The sequence below is a fragment of the Balaenoptera ricei genome, chromosome 1 (genome assembly GCF_028023285.1).
Source record: "Balaenoptera ricei isolate mBalRic1 chromosome 1, mBalRic1.hap2, whole genome shotgun sequence".
In the NCBI taxonomy this organism is placed as follows: domain Eukaryota; kingdom Metazoa; phylum Chordata; class Mammalia; order Artiodactyla; family Balaenopteridae; genus Balaenoptera; species Balaenoptera ricei.
In genome coordinates, this window is record NC_082639.1 from 61,372,055 (window position 1) to 61,385,517 (window position 13,463).

The 13,463-nt window shown below is 38.0% G+C and overlaps 1 protein-coding gene across 1 annotated transcript in view; it reads right to left on the bottom strand.

Annotated features, from left to right (window-relative positions):
- PTGER3 (prostaglandin E receptor 3) overlaps positions 1 to 13,463 on the bottom strand; it is an 84,827-nt gene that overhangs the window by 25,341 nt on the left and 46,023 nt on the right. The window lies entirely within an intron of this gene.

Consider the following 13,463-nt stretch of genomic DNA (forward strand, 5'->3'; position numbering starts at 1 on the left):
TGATTTCCTTTAGGGCTCAAGCAAATAAAGAAATATTCATTTAAAGCCTCACCCTATGCTATGAATCCCACTCAGGGAAACAGGAATGAGAAATGCAGTTTCTAATCACTTAGCACAGTGACTGGTATCTTGGAAGCATTTGATGAATGATCATTGAGGCTGAGTTGAATATTATAGCAAAATATGTCCAAGGCTCACAACGTAAATAGCTCCAACATCACTGTGGGCAGAACTCTTTGAGATTAATTCCATTAGATACTTGAAAATAAATTCCACTGACTTTATTGTTTCTTTTACTTCAATTAAAGTACATATTTAGCCCCTCAGTGTTGAACTCCTCCCTCTTCTAACAGCAAATGCAGATATTAGAGCTAGATATACTTCCTTCCCACCTCCAGGTAGCCTCTAAGAACCTCATCCTGGGACTTCCCTGGTGGTCCAGTGGTTAAGAATCCGCCTTCCAATGCAGGGAACGTGGGTTCGATCCCTGGTGGAGGAACTAAGATCCCACATGCCACAGGGCAACTAAGCCCACGCGCCACAACTACTGAGCCCATGCGCTGCAACTACTGAGCCCACACGCTGCAATGAAAGATCCCACATGCCACAAAGAAGATGCTGCATGCTGTAACTAAGACCCAACACAGCCAAATAAATAAATAAATATTTTAAAAAGAGAAAAAAGAACCTCACCCTTCCTTTCTGCCCAGTGGGACACATTTGTCTTTAATTCATTTACTTTTCAGTATCATTGTCCTACCTTTGTTACGTGTTCTTCCCAAAAAGCAGAAGATATAACAGATGATGTCTCTGTTAAAGGGAAAGATCCTGGAGAAACCAAGGAAAATCCCGTGGTTTTGGTTTGCTTTGTAAAGCGCCTGCCTGCACGTGGGTCACTGGTGAACACACCTCTGGCACCTGAGCTAGAGGACCGCTAGTGCCATGCTCGCTTTCTTAGAAATTCACTACGAATTGCCAAGTGAGCCAGTCTTAGGCAGCAATCTACATTTTGTATGGTTAGGCTAGAACATCCAACAGACTCTCCTTTTGCTGCAGTGCCTTAATAAGCCTGGGTGTGGTTGAGGAGCATTAGTGGAAGTAAGATCTGCTGTCTCTGTCTGAAGGGCTCAGGGCAGAGTTTTTCAGGAATGACCTATGGAGGCTGCTCAGGTGTGCTTTTGGATTTTTCAGTCTTTGACGTGTGTGACATTCATGCTTTGCTCCTTGAGGGCAATCTGTATCCCTGTGTGGTCCAGCACAGTAACAGGCAGACAGGAGAAGTGAGTGGGTGAATGAAAGACAGAGTGAGTGAGAAGTAGAATTGATGGGGAAACTGTGGTCTAGTGATATGAGTACTGAGAGGAAGCAGAAAAGCGTTTCCAAGTGTTAACCAAACAAAGCCTTGGAGCTGGGCTGATAGCTCCCAGTTCAGCTTCCTTGCAGGTCAAAAGGAGAATTTCATCAGAATTTGTTTCTCTTGAAAAGCTCCCCATTCTTGGAAAGAAAGTGTTCTTTCACTCTTTATCAGCCTCTGACTCCACAGCTGTGTTGCCAGAAGGGCTAGGAGCAAGCGTGTGGGATCCAAAGCTCAGACTATTCAGACCATGAAGCCAAGGGCTGCTCTGCCCCTCATACCATCCTGCTAACCACAGCTGCCTTCTCTTCTCTCTGCCAGCCTGGACGATTGTCTCTCAGCAGGCCCGTTCCCTGGGTTATTCCGCAGACAGATGAATCAACAGACAGATGAATCAACACAGGCAAGGTTTTCCCTTCATGTTACCTTACAAGCTTATCATGAGTATAAGAAGTGTTGCACCCACTGAGACTAATGGTCCCTCCAATTTAATATTTTGTCCAATGGTGGCACCAAGGGACCTTTTACTGGGAAGGAATAAGAGACATTCTGAATGACATGTATGCCAAAAGTTTGGATGCTATCATCTCTAATTTCAGTCCCTAATGTAGTTAACAAATATCTGTTGAAACATGTACTGTATATCTAGCACTGTGGTAAGTTATGTAAGCCTTAATTTTTTTCAAACCCCTCCTTGGACATCCTTGCATTTTTGATTTGTACTATTTGTACTGTGGTCGTTTAAATCAATCTAAAAGATATTTCTATGTCTACTATGTGTCTACAGTTCAAAGTTTGTGGGAGGAGAGGAAATGGAAGTGCCTGGGACGCTAAGATTAAAAAGTTGTGGTCTCTCATTCAAGGAGCTAATAGTCCAGTAGGAGAGCTAGAAGCATGCATAGCTGACTCTAATACAAGTCAAGCAGGGAGACGTAATCACAGAGGCATAAATAAGGTATTATAGATGCACAAAGGGGGACTTAGTAATTCCAAATGAGGCATTAGGAAAGAATTTTTAGAACAGGTGTCATTTAAGCTGGGCCCTAATGAATGAGTAGAATTTTTTCCATTAAGAAGAATACCAGTCAAGCAAAAGAAAGAAAACGTAGAAACAGAACTGTGAAAGTACATAATGTGTGTGAGGAAAGGATTCCCAGAAGGCTGGGAATCTGTGTTGCCAGATAAATCTGGAAAGGTGGGTTGGGACTAGCTTAATGAGAGCTTTGAAGAAGTGAAAACATTCATACTTTGTACAGTGGATACTGGGAAAGCATCAAAGGTTTTCTGAGTGCACTGCTGCTATCTCCACTATCCAAATAAGAAAACTGAGGCTTAGAAAGGGCATGAAAGTCACTCTTAGGCAAGTGTGGAGGTGGTAGTTGAACTGAAGCTTAACTTCAAAGTCCAAATACTGCACCTAGTCCTTTTTTCTTTTTTTGAGATATAATTGATCACAATATTACATCAGTTTCAGGTGTAAGACATTATTTTATATTTGTATATATTGTAAAATCGTCACCACAATAGGCCTAATTAGCATCTACCACCACATATAGTTATGATTTTTTTTTCTTGTGATGAGAACTCTTAAGATCTACTCTCTTAGCAACTTTCAAATATACATTCCAGTATTATTAACTAAAGTCACCGTGCTGTACATTACCTCCCCATGACTTATTTATTTTATAACTGGAAGCTTATACCCATCCAGTCTTAGTCTTAGTTTTTACCTATAAAGTGATAATAATAACAGTACTTCTCTATCTACCTAAAAGTTGGATCAAATAAAACTACATATGCTAAAATGCTTTAGAAATTATAAAAGAATTCTGTAAGTATTAATTATTAGTATTATTTTATTGTTACCACTTACAACTAATATTATTGCTGAAGGTAGCATAAATGCATTTTTGCAAATGCAAGTAGTGTTATTTAATGTCAATACTGGCTATAAGTGATTGAGTTCTACTGTGCTTTGTACATGTATTATCTTATTTCCTTTCACCATACTGTGAGATAGGAACCTTATTTCCAATTTACAGATGAGTAAACAGAGGCAGAAAGAGATTAAAAAATTCCCCAGTCACGTAGCCTTTAAGTCAAGAACTAGGCTGCAAATCTATGTCTTTGAATCCCCAAAGTCTTTCCATAAGGCTGCCTACTGCTTTCTCATTGATGATGGTATAAACCTTTCAGGTGGCAGTGGCACATGGAAATGATGTCTTCAGGAAGCACTTAATGCTGCCAGTGATTTCAACACTTCCAGCAAGGATGGCAGTGTCTGATTCTGTGTTTCAAAAAAGATGTAACTATTTCTAACCCAGTTAAGGATCATGCTGAATAAATAAGGAATATGTTTCCTTTAGGCTTAAGTTTAACTGGAAAACATGACTTATTCTGTCCCACCCTCTGAAAATGAAATAAAGTCTTTCTTTGAGAATAATTCCTCTGTTGATTTAAAAAACAAAACAAAACTCCTTACTGATGCAATTGTATTGATTCTTTATAGTTATTTCAAATTTTAAAAGCTTCCTTAAACACCTACTGAATCATTTGTTTCTATATTTTAAAGTATATTTCTCTTTTTTCTTGGTCAAGAAACGTAAAAAAAACACTAAGTAGGATTGGTCATGTACAAAAATTTGATGAATATTATTCATGCTCAGTTTATTCTTCTAAAATATATGTTTTACACATAGTAAAAAATTATCAGAGTAGGTAACAAGCTGACGTTGACCAAATTCATAATCTTGGCAGTTTTTCATATTTAATGAGGACAATCAGATACTCCAGGCAATAAAATCATTGCTAATAAGGCCACCAGATATTCCAATTTAATGGGAAAATAATTGCTGTTGCTTTTTTTTTTTTTTTAATATAACATTCTTGTTTTCCTGAGTAGAGTTTTCAAAAAATGTTGTAAACTAATAAGGTAAACACAGAGACCTCGAAAGGCTGGCTTTGAGATTAGATCCAACTATGATTCAGTTAGTGTCATATAAGGCAGAATATAAAGCACATAAGAATGGGGTTTGAAGCAGAGCATGGCTCAACAGCTAAATTCAGACAAATTTCTTTCTACCATTTCAAATATTTTAGCCATTTCATAACCGGTTTCATGCAATGAAATCACTTTGACAAAGGATGTTTTTTTTTTTTGCCACACTGTGTGGTTTGTGGGATCTTAAGTTCCCTGACCAGGGGTTGAACCCCGGCCCTTGGCAGTGAAAGCATGGAATCTTAACCACTGGACCACCAGGGAATTCCCTCACATCCTTATTTTCTTACCCTAAGTCTTGAGAAGGTTGAATAAAATGTGTATGCTTGTGAAGACATTCAGCCTCAGCTGGAAACTGAGCTTGATTTTGATATTAGTGATAATAATTTATAACATAATAATAACCATTTATTGAATGCTTATTATGTGCCAGGTGCTAGGTAAACACTTGCACGCATTGTTTCATTGAATCTTTGCAATAAATCTGTTAAACTTTAGATAACATTATTATCTTCATTTATAGTTAAAGAGACTGAGGTTTAGAAAGTTTAGGTTAATTAGCTTGATTAAGGTCAGCCTACTAATAAATTAACAGAACTAGGATGTGCCACCAAATTTAGTCTAATAACAGTTCCCATCCTCTCAAACACAATGCTATATGCTTGGATCTCCCAAAATAATATTAAGGAATTAGTACAGAGGTTGGGATGTCTTTTTCCACATTCCCAGTATGGTTTATGGATTCCTCAAGCAGTTAAGATTGCTATTGTGGGGCTTCCTTGGTGGCGCAGTGGTTGAGAGTCTGCCTGCTAATGCAGGGGACACGGGTTCGCGCCCTGGCCTGGGAAGATCCCACATGCCACGGAGCAACTAGGCCCGTGAGCCACAACTACTGAGCCTGCGCGTCTGGAGCCTGTGCTCCGCAACAAGAGAGGCCACAACAGTGAGAGGCCCGCGCACCGCGATGAAGAGTAGCCCCCGCTTGCCACAACTACAGGAAGCCCTAGCACAGAAACGAAGACCCAACATAGTAATCAATCAATCAATCAATAAATCTTTAAAAAAAAAAATTGCTATTGTGGCTACTATTACTACTATTAATACAGCATCAATAACAACGACCCCTGCATATTTATCATACCCACCACTCTTCTGGAATATTTACACATTTAATCTTCACAGCTACCCTATAAAGTAAGTGCAAAAATCCCAATTCTTCATATAAGGATTCAAAATCTTAGAGAGTTTAAGGAATTACTTTCAAGTTCCATAGCTATTAACCCAAACTTTGATCCAGGTCTGACTCCAAAACACAACTTTCATACCCCTGAAGGTAATCTGACCATGACACCTCTCGTCCAAACGAAGTTCCTACTAATCTAGTTGGCATCCTAGTTGCCTCTTGTCTTTCTCCAAGGATATCACTCTCTCCCTTCCAAATGGTTGTCTCATGCAAATAAGAAAGATCCCCTAAGTTTGAGTGTATCATTCTCCATCCAATGAAATGGAGAATGGTGTTTCCCATTAAGAAACTTCAAGCAATGTAATCATCCACTGTTATTACATTTTTTTTTTCTGAACCCATTCTCTCATTAAAACTTACTTTCCTGAAATGAGGTCTGTAAATTACTACTTTAAAAGTTATATTATTATTAACAACAAACCATTATGAAGATCTTCAGTCTCCATTTCTCATGCAAATTACATTGAAGTTGGCAGGCAGAGGGAATTTACCCTTCAAGTATTTGCCCTAAGCTGTGACTCATTTGATTTGGTTTAATTAACTCCCGGGTCAGTAAAAAAAAAAAAAAAAAAATTTTAATAAAGGTTTACGTGTAATTGGGTTAAGCCTGTTCTGAATAGATGCTAATCAACCCCTGAGATGCCTGAGAATTGCTGACTATTGTTGTAATTGAAATAGTAGAGATAATGTGCAAAATTAGACCAAAGATAAATTCCAAGATGCACTGATTTTTTTCGATTTTTCAAGTTAAACTGCTATAGGTAGGCTGCCATTTGCATTCATTTGAAAACACAGAATTCAAGTTTTGGAGCTGCTGAGATTTTATTCCCTTGAGCAAAATGTTCTGCACTGTTCTAATCAGCCTGACCAGTTCTGAAGAAAACAGAGCAGCCAGTTGAAGAGAAAACTGGTGAAGGAATAAAATGTCAAATATACCAAATAGATTTTGCTTGCTAGCAACAAGGGAAGAAAGACTCAAAAACTGGGGACAGCTTTTCTCTTTCTCAAAGATAAAATATGCTCCGCTCTGAAACTGCATTGTATTTTGCAGGAAGAAGCTAGAGCAAATTTCAAAATTAAACAGGAGGAGGTGATAAACAGAATGGTTTCACTGCAGACAAATGGCCCGCTCTCCCTCTGGCCGGTCCTGAATTTTACAAATTCTCTCAGGAGTCCCTGTGTCATTAGGAAGCAAAAACACCTTCTCATTAAGCCCGATCCTAAGTTACCTTACAAGCAGGAGAGAAAGTATGAAAGGAAAAACAAAAAAAGAAACAAAAAAAAAAACAAAAGGACTGAAAGAGATGCATACTTAGTAACCCAGATCATGATAAGCTCTTAGTTTTTAGCAAAACTCACACGCCTGGGCAGCAAGCGGAAGTGCCCTCTTTTTGTGCAGCCATCTGCTGCCGGCGGTGATATTCTCTCCACTGCAGAAGCGGCCCTGCATCCAACAGGGAGGGTCTGAATGTTCTCAGTAGTGTGCACACGCCTAGATTGGACATAAGGACTACATTTTTGCTGAAAATCTTGTTTGCTGAATCTAATCAGTACTGTTGGAAAAACCACCTTCCCACTGCTGCCCAAGATTATTTCTGGCTGCGGAAAAATGCCCAGGCATCAGAACAGAGTCAAAGCCTTTCTTTCATGGGGCCTTAGAGGATTTCTCCAAGATAAACTTGATGCTTCAGAAAATAATCATAGTAGTAGTTTTCACTAAGTGAATTCACAACAATTACATTCTAACCTGAAATCAGGTGAGAATCCCAACTACACTTCTCACTAACTCCGTGGACTTGGCCACGTGATTTACCCTCCCCGAGCCTCAGACTTCTCATCTGGAAAGTAGTGGTAATAACACCTACCTTGTGGCATTGACATGAGAATTTGATAACATACGTAAAATATAGGTGCTCATAAAATGATATCTGCCACTATTGTTATTATCACTATTATTGTTAGTGTTCATGTGTATTTAAAATCATTTTCTTTTCTAGGAGTTCGGTTCCTTACATTTTTTTTTTTTTCTATTAAAAAGCCCATTTTAAAGCCAGTGTGATCAAAAGAGTGAATTATTCAAGAAATACATCAAGACACGGAATCTAGGAAACAGGGTATCTAATAAAAAAGAGGCAATAGGCTGAATAGAAGAGAAACTTTAAAAAAAATCTTAGGCTCTAAAGGAGGTAAAGATTATCTGATAGGTTTGAGCACTTGGAAAACTGTTAAGATTTGGTCATTAGCACAAAGAAAGTTAAGCAAATTTAACTTGATAAGTTCTTAACTCTAGAAAATAAAAAAATGTGTCCAAGAAAAGAAACATGACGACAGTTCTACTGATTCTGCAGTTAAGAATATTTACATTATCATAAAAATGCAAACACTGAATTCTGATTTAATAAAATTGTGTTAGAACCATAATGGGACAACGCGTGAGGAGAGAGTTAAATCCAGCAAAATAGAAAATCAACCTACAAGGTCCAAAGTTGATTAAGCAGGATACAAAAACATAAATAAGTTATTTAGAAATATGATGGTATATTTCAGAAGAAATGTTGAAAAAAAGCTGAAAGTAGTGATGTTTGGAGAGCAGGCTGGTGGGTGGGGGTTAGAATGAGGAGTGTGGGTATCATAATAAGCTTTTTTTAACTGAATGAAAGGTTCTTTAAATTCTGTAGTGCTTTACAATTTTCAAAAGTTTCACATACATGATTTCATGTAATCCCATAACCCTTTTATTTATCCCCTAACCCTATATTGCCCCCATCCCCCCACTAGTAACCACTAGTTTGTTCTCTATATCTGTGAGTCTGCTTCTCTTTTGTTTTATTCACTAGTTTTTGTTGTATTTTTCAGATTCCACATATAAGTGATATCAGACAGTATTTGTCTTTCTCTGTCCAACTTATTTCACTCAGAATAATGCCTTCCAAGTCTATCCATGTTGCTGCAAATGGCAAAATTTCATTCTTTTTTATGGCTGAGTAGTATTCCATTGTGTGTGTGTGTGTGTGTGTGTGTGTGTGTATCACATCTTCTTTATCCATTCACCTGTCATAATAAGCATGAAGTGCCATTTGACTTTTTAAAGGGGTGAACGTAATATTGTGATTAAAAATGAAACATTGAAGAAAAGAAATGCACATTTGAGATATAATGGACATCCCATACACAGACACACAGACACACACACACATTGATAAGCCCAAGTCTACACAATTTAATCTTTGTAATATTTCCTGAGCCAAAAATAAAGAAGTAAATGAGATCTATCATCTAACAATCAATATTATAGGATTTGGTAGTTTGGATGAGGAGGAAAAGGAAAGGAGGCAGAAAAAGTTAAGAAATGGAAGGCATGGCCCCTGAATTCAATTATCCTCCAGTCTGGTAAGAGGACAATCTCATAGGAGAAGGAGGCTAGGAAACTAAAAATTCTTTTTAGGAAGAAAAGGAACAGAAACCTTTTATAGGCATTTCTGCCTATGTTGCCTAGAGATTTCCTATGAGCTATTTTTCAAAATTCAAAAGAGAAAAACTTGTGTGTGTTTAGCTGACAAGTTGAGCTGCATGACATTCCAGAGAGAAAGGAAAATCATGGTTTTTCAGCTAGAAGAGACCACATAGATCAACCACCCTCTGATTGTACAGATGAGGCAAATAAACTTAAAAGAAGCTATGTATCTTTCCCTATGTGGGACCAGAACTAGACTTCTAATATTACTTGTGTGTTCTGGTGAATGCCCAATACTAAGTTAGCCAGACTGTACTATAGTGGTTTGAGATGAGAAAAATCATAATTAAATTTAATGTTCCATTGATGAAATCCAGATAATAAAATAATATTAACCATTATCTACTTGTATAGTGCTTTCAAAAGTGTCCTTATCTTCATTCTTATTTAATCCTAATAATCCCGTGCTGATAAGAAAATTCAAGTTCAGAGACATTTACTAAATTGTCAAGGGCAAACAACCACTGAATAGCAGATTAGATAAACGGACTTTTAAGTGTTCTGACTCCTTGTCCAACACTGGGAGTTTTTCTTTTTCATTAAAAAAAAGAAATGAACTAAATGAACTAACCCACTAAACTTTAGAGAACATTTTAGAGAAATGACGTTGCTTTAAAAATGCTTTAAAATATTTTAAACATGCAATCTCTTAGTAGTGGCCAAATATTAATTAATTAAATTAATAAATGAATTATTTTAGGTTTCAATGACAATTCTGCTGAAGGCATAGTAGCAGAAATATGCAAAATGGCTATGGTGGGAGAAAATCTGTCATAAGGAGAGGAGCCGTGCATGTCTAACTAGGGCTGCAAAACATTTAAGGCAGCGGTTCCCCTTCAGAGCTTGGCAATAAATGAATATTATTTCTCCAAAATTTTTCAAGTAAAAATTAATTCTGTCACTGCAATTCTTAAAATAAAGAGGCCAGGCAAAAAAAAAAAATTTTTTTTAATGGTCAAGGAATGTTGAAAATAAGTAACAAAGAGCAATTGCTCTTCCTCTAAAAATGGCTTTTCATGGATCTTCTAAGGAGAAGACTCCAAACCACTGACTTATGAAAATCAACTTGCAATTTCATGCATACTATGTACAGCTGTCCAATTCACATACACACATCCAGAATGTAGGGTGCTCTGGTATCAAAGTGTGGGGTTTCCAAAATATAAATATTTCAGTGCTCTAAGATGGCACTTTTTTCCTCAATAAGGCAAGAAAAATGCAAAGATAAATGTCATTAATTGCTCCAGATGTTTCCCTCTAGAGAAGTACAAACTATAAACATCAATACTGCATTCCACTAATAGTTTCAAGCATTGGCTTAAAGCATCATTAATTTTACATTTGTAAGAAGGTCTGCAAGTGTATGCCTTGCCTTTTACTGAAAGTTTCAATCCATAGGTCCTCCTTGCTGCTTTCATTCTAAATAGCAACACAAAACTATAGTACATGCAGAAGTGTAAATATATATTTATACATATACATAACATAACATAAAGTCATGTAACAGAAAGTAACTGGAAGTTAGATTCTAACCATTTTAGACATTGCATTTTTCAGGTGAGGTGTTATTTTTTTTAATTGATTATTTTAATAGTTGGTTTTAAATCTCTCTTGCTGGATCAACACAAGGCAAAACTAAAACTCTGTGTAAGGCAAATATGTCATTGGATAACTTGTAATTCTTTTTCAAAAATTGTCCTTTTATTTTTCAACCTGTTTTTGGCAAGTAACCTATATCGCTCCTCTTCTGTTTGGGATTGTGTTGTTTCTTTTCCCCACATGATGGCAATTTTTAAAAATGATTGCAGTTCCTTTTAATAATTCTACCTCCCATTATGTTGATTTCCTATTATGGGCATTATGCTGATTGACTATTATGGGCATGTCATTCCTTGACATGAGATGTCAAGGAATTTTGGCATTCACAGGGAAGTAATTATGTTGATTTAGCTGCAGTTTTCGATTTTAGTTTTCAAACCAAACATGGACACTTGTGAGGTTCCTTGAATCACAAAGATTCTCTCACAGTGAGAATTCTTAACCTGTGTGTATAAATTTCCAAGACATCTGTAGACAGACTTTAGGAGGACTGCACAATCTCTGACACTGTAAAAAAATTCTCTGTGCTTTTTGTGAGAAGGGGATCCAAAACTTTCACCAGATTATCAGAGGGGTCTCTGACCCCACAGTGTTTAAGAACCAGGGTTCCACTGGGTACTTCTAGTTAAATCTAATTTTAAAAGGCTTCAATGGGTGGTAATGGTTTCAGAATTATTTTCTTCCAATGTTCTTTTCAAAACTGAATTCAAACAACCTTGCATGTTATATTCAAAGACTTCTTTTTAAAAGATTGCATAATAACATTAGGTATAAGCACTGATTATCCATAGCCCTTCCCTACTTTGCCTCAGAAATTTACAGTAAACTAATGAGTACCTTTGTTTTCATTTTCATTTTGGGTCAGATTTGTGGTTTAAGTTTTTCAACTTCCCATTTCATGCAAACTAGAGTTTAAATGTCAGTTATAGAGATCATGACTTGAACTCTGTCAGCAAAAGGTATGGTAATAGCTCTACACCTGAGGTACTGCAGACTGGCATGAACTCAGAAAGGCACAGGCTGATAAAGAGACATTTGCCCCAGATTTGCCTGCTCTTTGATAAAAATTCTGTCTCAGATTAAATAAAGCTCTTACAACTCTGTAACACAGATCAGACATGCAAAAATTCCATTAAAGACAGAATTTGGTAAATTAGTTCTCTCTTACCAAGGCACCTTGCCTGGAAATGTGAACTTAATTAAGAGGAATTATAACAGATTTTCGAGGTCCTGAGAGAAATGGACCATCTTTAGATATCCCTTTGAGAGACATATAACCCTAGGGTCTCTTATCAAGAACAAAATAGGGATTGGAGGCATCAATAGAAAGATGATACTTTCTAAGAAATTGTACCTCTTTGTCTGTGAATAGGTTTATGTGATTACGGAAGTGGATCAGGGCCCATGGTGATCAGGGCACTGCTGTAGTGGTAGCGCCACATTTTTGTGTGGTCAGACACAAACTGGCATTTTAATGCCTGCTTCCTTGAGAAATGCCAGAATGGTGCCTGTCAGGACCAACATCCCACAGATGGCTTTGTCCTGCAAACCCTCACACACCTCGCTTCCTCATAGTGGCCATGGCCCTTGCCCTAAGGCAGCGGCTCCCAACTAGGGGCCAATACGTCCTCCATGCTGCATTTGGCAATGTCTGGGGACATTTTTGATTGTCACAACTAGGGCGGTATTACTGGCATCCAGTGAGTAGAGGCCAGAGTAGCTGCTAAACAGCTTACAACATACAGGACAACACCCTACAAAAAAGAATTATCTGCCCCAATGTGTCAAGAGTTCCATGGTTCAGAAATTCTGCCCTAAGGCCAAGTCACTTTTCCCCACTCTGTGAGATTACAGAGGTATACACGATTCAGACCAAACTTTTTACAGGGCCACTAGAATTTAGTCAGTTTGAATGCCTTGGAAATTGTGCTGCTTTGGGCAGAGTGGAGTGAAAAAATATCCTAAAATGTGCCTCCACCTTCCTGGTTAATACCAACCCCTTTCTCCAAAATGCAGATTAGATATCAACTCCTACGGGAAACTATTACCTATTTCAGCATCACCTCCCGCATATGCTTTCATTACCATAGGCTTACCCCAATAGCAGCTCTGTTCAAATGATTTCCTATTCCCCTACTAGATTATAAATTCATTGAAAGCTGGGTTTGTTTGTTTGTTTTTTAAATCCCTTAGTGTCTTAGTGCCTACCAGAATGCTTAGCCCATAATAGGTACACAACAAATATATGTTGAAGAAAAGAACAAGTCTGGAGGACTGGCTTGGATTCTGAGTACCTTCCTCCAAAATAGGTTTACTCAAGACTGTTTTAGGTGAGCACAACAACCCCCAAGATATCTAAGGATGCCTGACTCCTTGTCCTCCAAGAACATGAAACTGGGCAACGTCATTCCATGGCATGTAGGTTCATCAGCGTTGGAGTGGAAATTCTTGGTGTACCAGAAGATAGCCATAATGATGTTTACCTCAAATGCTACAAGACAAAGACTGTAGAGGTCATAAGATCTGGTCGGGGACTTCCCTGGTGGTCCAGTGGTTAAGAATCCACCTTCCAATGCAGGGGATGCGGGTTTGATCCTTGGTCGGGGAACTAAGATCCCACATGCCACGGGGCAACTAAGCCAGCGCGCTGCAACTATTCAGACTACTGAGGCCGTGAGCGCTGCAACCTGTGCACCACAACTAGAGAAGTCCACGTACCTCAACAATAAAGAGCCCGTGCGCAGCAATGAAGACC